A 6,000-nucleotide genomic window follows, 5' to 3' on the forward strand; every position below is an offset into this window, starting at 1 on the left:
ACAAGGAAAATCACAATGCAATGAGTAATCCATTTAAGATGATTAACACTACTGCTCCGATAGAAAAAATCAGAGAGAGAGAGAGAGAGAGAGAGAGAGTCTCTGTCTATTTATCTAAGGCCTTGATTCCACAAAGTTATTGTGAGACTACTCACATAACATTAAGCATGTGTGTAAATATTTGCATAATCAGAGTCTGAGTCATAACAAAGGGAAGTGTACACACATACACACACACTGTCTATTGCTTTGTGTTTTTCCCTTCTAGGTTGGGTTTCTCCCCCGTTGAAGTTATCATACATATTTGTCACTTCTATCAGCCACAGGCAAAATTCTGCTCTTTGTTATGTTAGTGACTCTACTGAGGGGAGTTTGTTTGGACTGATACTTGTGTAGCTAAAATCAAAATTTGCAAACACGCAGGCCTGCCATCTGTAAAACTGGGAAAATAATCCTCACCTCACAAGGGTATTGTGAGGCTTAGTTGCTTACTCTTTGCAAAAGGCTCTGAGATCTTTAGCGGGAAGGTGCTAGAGATGAGCAAATTATTAATTGTTTATTATTATTAATAAGCTGTTGGTTGTTTGAATGTTGGGCGCCAGCAGTTCCTGTGGTTCTGGAAGAGGTAACAAACAGCGCAGACAACTTCCCTTAATAACAAGGAAATAAATAATAAATACTTTGCTCTGGTGACGCGCTTTTCGTTTAAGGCCTTCAAAGTTCTTCACCAACTTTCTCTCATTTTCGCAACACTTTTGGGAGGTAGGGGAAATATTATCCCCATTTTACAGAAGGGAAAGCTGAGTCATGGAGAAAGTAGATTATTTATCCTAGGTCACGCAGCCAAGTCAGGAAACCAACGCAGGAGTACTGATTCCCAGTCCCCTGCTCTAACAGTTATACCCCCGCCCTAAGACAGGAATAGAACCCAGGAGCCCTGACTCCCAGTGTTCTAACCATTAGACAACCCAGCCTCACCAATGTATTTGGAGACTGCACCTGTACCTCCCTACTCCTTCCTGTACACAAATAAGTCTTCAATCAGTATTTTTGGAGAGAAGGGAGGCCGAAGGAAGGGGGAAGGAAATTCCCAATCTGTTCAGCTCTCTTTCTTGTCTCCCCTTTTGTTGAATCTGCCATCTGTCTCGCAGTACAGTACTCCCCGCACCATTCTACGGTAACAGCGCGCGTGCCATAAATATCAAGGCAGGCTTTGTTTCTGCTTCAAAGACACATCAAGACCCTCGCTACTGAGCCGTGCCGTGCGACCAAAGCGTTTCCCAAACGGGGGCTGCCGCCACCTCGGAAGGCATGGTGGGCCGCAGAGCTCGCTGTGCTGTTCTGGCTTTCCCCTGTCCGTGCTTGCGTTGGGGAAGTCAGGAATCGGGTGGGGAGGGTTTGCTTTTCATTGTTTCCTCTTTCTAACCTGGCAGTGTTTCACTCTGACCCCAGACGAAAGGTAGTCGCTCACTGTGTGTCCCTGCTCCAGCCTGGGGTTTTGTCCACTCCATGATACTAGCCCTGCTGCTGCCTTGCTGAGGGAGAACTGTATTCAAGAATGGGGCTGGGGGGGGGGGAAGGGGCGGAAGAGTCCCACTGCCTGAAAGTGTGTGTGTGTGTGCGTGTTGCCCCTGGAGATGGTGCTCCAGCTAACATCTGCCATGCCGTGCTTGCAGAGTTCAGGAGGAGAACGAGACCCACAGAAGGACCTTCTCCTTTTCCTTTTGTCTCTGCTGCAAACAGAAATGTAAATAAGACACAGGGGTCCTGCTCCCCCAACGAGCACCAGAGAAAGGCTCCTGGTAACCCCCATTTCCAAGGGCTCATTTTCAAGGCAGGCAAAGGGTATTGTAGAGATAAAGGAAACTCTAGGGTTTTTCTCCTAGCACCTTTCACCCGAGGATCTCAAAGCACTTAACAAACCATGAATTAAGCTTCAAAATCCCCTTGTGAAGTAGGGAAATATTATCCCCCATTTTACAGATGGGCAAACTCAGGCAGAGAGAGAGTCAATGAGCTGCCGAAGGTCATACAGCAAGTCAGTGGCAAAGAACCCAGGAGGCCTGACTCTAACCACTAGTACAAACTCCCCTGCCTAGCAAGCCTTTGAAACGATCAGGGTGCAAGAAGTGGCATCTTGCCCCAGGCTCTGGTGTGGTAGCTCCTAGAGCCACTACCATGGTGCTTTTAACACGCTAGGGGTGGGCATAAGGGACGAAGAATGGATACCGGCCCTAAAATCGCTGGTCTGAGTGCCCAAACCCTGAGTGCCGAGAGGAGTGGGGGACAAACATACGGTGAAAGCACTCGCCAGGAAGGACCTGGGAGGCTGCTCTCAGGATGCTGATGTGACATGATGGCCCCTGAGCTGCTGACCCCAATATGGTGGCGCTGGTGCAGCTTAAGGCAGGGGAGGAAAGGTACATGCTGGAGCTCAGTGGGATAATGCAGGACAGAGAGACACAGGGGAATAAACAGCGACCAAGAAGGTAGGAGGCAGTGTGCTCCAGAGAGTACAACCTGACCTGCGGTGCGACCTTAGGTAAGTCATTTCACTTTTCTGTGCCTGTTCCCCCTCGCGTCCTTTGTCTGTTTTGATGATCAGCTCTTCAGGGATTTTCTCACGTATGGACAAGGCTTAGCACAACAGGCCCTGACCTTGGGTACTCGTGGTGCTACGGTAAAGCACATTATACCACCAAGCAAAGGCCTGGAAAGCGAATAGATGCTGACGGTCACAGGGACACAGAGACAGATAGCTTGGGAGGTCCCTAGACATGGGAGCAACAGGCTAACTGCCCCATTGGTTGTTGCTGTCTGACGGTCCCTCTGTTCCAGCACTTAGACTCTCCATGGTGTGATGGATTCTGCAGATGTCCTCTCTCCTCCCGAGCGGCCCTCGCTTCAGTAAGCTGTGCAAATAGACCCTTTATTGCGGAGAAGGTAAATTCCTATTGAAATAACAGCCTACAGCTCACCCAGGGCATCTGGCAGCTCATTCGCTGGAGCTTTGATCCTGGCTCCTCTGTGCCAGCCAGTGTCAGGGATGCTCTGGGCTGGCTGCAGGGCTCCTAGTTACATGGTTTCATTTGAAATGCGGGAAGGAGGCATTAAGTCAGCTCGCACTGGGCTTTGAGTAAACAGAGAGGGGACCAGGCCTTGCACTCCAGATCCAGGATTTGGAGCCCTGCAACATTCGGGGGGGGGTTCAACTCAGGCGCATCTCTTAAAAAAAGAAAGTGATGGGGTGGGAACAAGATCTTCCTTCCTAACTGCTTCTCCCCCAGCCATGCCTCTTGTTTCCCTCTACCCCCTGCATTTATGTCATGTCTCCTTGGCTCCCAGCTTGTCTTTTCCCCTCTTTATCCAGGGAGCTCCAACTCACCGGAGGGGAATCAGATCTCAAATGATCCTCTCTGCCAGATGGGTGGGGGGGAAATTGTCCTGGCCTGTGAAGCTGCTGAGTCAGAACAGGGCAGCAAGGACTTTGTAAGCAGCCAATTGCACGGCTTGCCGGTAAGGGATCAGTTACACAGTGAAAGTGACAGAATTGTAACAGGGGCCCTGTCTGGGTCCTGTCCACCTAGGAGTTCGAACTGGGTTATAAGACCATTTCCCAGCGCGGTTTGCTGTGTTCCGCCATACGCTGGCCTTCCTCTCTTGTGCATATCTGTTGTTTTCTCCTTTTTCTCTTTCTTACTTATCCCAACTGCTCTGTTTTCCTGCTTCTCCCCTTAGTAGTCTCAAGTGCTAGAACAGTACGTGCTGGAGGACAATCCTGTGAGCCAACGCCAGTTATTATAGTTTATACCGACAGAGCGCTCAGCAGAGTACAATACACAAAACAAAGACAGCCTCTGCCCCAGAGAGTTTACAGGTTCAAGGATAGACACACAGGGGATGTCGTAGTGTCTGAGCACCAGGGAACAGACAGCTTAGATCTGGGAGGGGCATTTATTTGGCTTTCCCTCGCTACTTATAAGTCATGTGTGATGAACGGCAAAGATGAGGTTCCTCTTTTAGAAAGGTAGCATGGCCCAGTGGATAGGACCGCAGAGAAGAACACAGGAGACCTAGGGTCTATTTGCAGCTCTACCACTGATCTTGGGGAAGTCACTTCCCTCCTCTGTTCTCCCTTCCACCTTTGGTCACCCTTGTCTGTTTAGATCGTAAGTTCTATAGGGCAGGGGCTGTCTTGCACTCTTGTTCTGATCCAAAGCCCATTGAAAGACTCCCACTGACTCCAATCGGCTTCAGATCTCACTTATATGTTTGTAGACAACGGTGTGCCTAGGCTCTATTGTAATACTACCAATAATAGTTTCTGATATCACTGAAAATGAGTGTCACTGGTCATTGGCCTTTGAGTGCCAAACGTCCAAGCCACCAGATAGCAAAGATAGCCACCGTAGCACTTCATGCGAGTGATTATATAATGAGGGAGTATGACACAGTGGTCAGAGTGTGGGAGTGTGAATCAAGTGTCCTGCTGTGTGACCTTGAATAAATCACTTCAACTCTTCATGCCTCAGTTTCTCCATCTTTAAAATAGGGATAATACTGCGGCGGGTTTGGGAGGGTTGATTAATCAATGATTGCAGAGTGCTTTGACATCCTTGGGTGAAAGATGCTCTAGAAGTGCAGCATACCAGTAAAGAAAGGGGGGCAAACAGTGTTTCTAACAAGCTAAGATTCCAGTGGGTTTTTCTGAATGAGCCCCCAGCTGCAGAACCCAGAGGTTAATAGAAAATGTAGGCATGCTGAGCTGTAAAAATAGCGACACTGTTTCACACCAAATCGAAATGCAAGCCCAACACTTCCGCCCCGCAGGTCCCATTCCCGCAATCAAAGGCCTGAAGGTAGAAAGTATCTGTTTGCTTTGGCTGTCTGTACTGCACAAATAAAGGGATATTCTGAATACACCCATGCACAAGGGCGTGGGGCTTTATTTTTGCTGGCAACAGATCTCTTCTTAGAATCAGTGCCCGCCACCACCTTTCCTCCAAAAATGTCATTTATTCCTCCCCCTGCCAAAAAATCACCTGACATGATGTGCATCATACGCCAGCCTCTGTCAGGCGCACTGTGTTGCATGAAGCATGATTACTGTAGACAGTACACTCCAGAATGACTCAACCTGGGTGTAAGTGGGCAGAACATGCCCTATAATACACTAATGTGCTCTAAACTGGCATCTCCTAACCTGATCCTGCCTATTCTGGCTGCCTCTAATCTAATGAGTCATGTCCTGACCTGATCCGTCATGCCCTAGAATGTCCTAACATGATCTAGCATGCCCTATAACATTCTAACTCTGCATGTCCAGACCTGATGCCCTATAAACCATACTGTACTAACATGTTCCAGCACGCCCTAAGATTTCCCAGTTTGAGACATCAGCTGAGTTGTTGAAAGTTTGTTCTCTCTGGGTGACAACAAGCGTACGTGAGTCTGTGGGCTGGACAGCTTATTCCGTTCCTTCTCCTATTTAAAATTACCCTGAACTTTTTTGTTGGCTTCTACCCAACCTAGAGGAGAAGTGAGCTTGTGGAAAGGCTGATACAAGGAGGATGTTCTCTCACCTGGTCAGAAGACCAGCTCAGTGGGGAAGATTTATTTCTGAGCGCTAATCCCCTCCTCCGCCTTCTGTATTCCCAAATTCTCTTCCTTCTGTCTGTCTTTGAATAGCTGCAGTTCAGGACCCAATAAAAAAAAAGAAGTAAACGAGAGCTGGGTGACTAGACCCACTGCACAGCTGGGAGTGAGCGTGCAGGTGCATGTTCACATTTCCTCATGTTGGCATGTGAACGTGTGTACGGGTTTGTGTGCATGCGTGCGAGAGAGAGGTGTGTGTCACAGGCAGGGATGCAGGGACAGGAGATTGGATGGTCTAGGAATTCCACAGAAAAGAGTGTTTGTCAATCAATATATAAAGGAAAAACAAACAATCTGTGAACTAACAGCTGACGGACTGAAATCAGTATTAGTCATTTGGACGGG

Source organism: Natator depressus, chromosome 21, assembly GCF_965152275.1.
Source record: "Natator depressus isolate rNatDep1 chromosome 21, rNatDep2.hap1, whole genome shotgun sequence".
NCBI classification, from domain to species: domain Eukaryota; kingdom Metazoa; phylum Chordata; order Testudines; family Cheloniidae; genus Natator; species Natator depressus.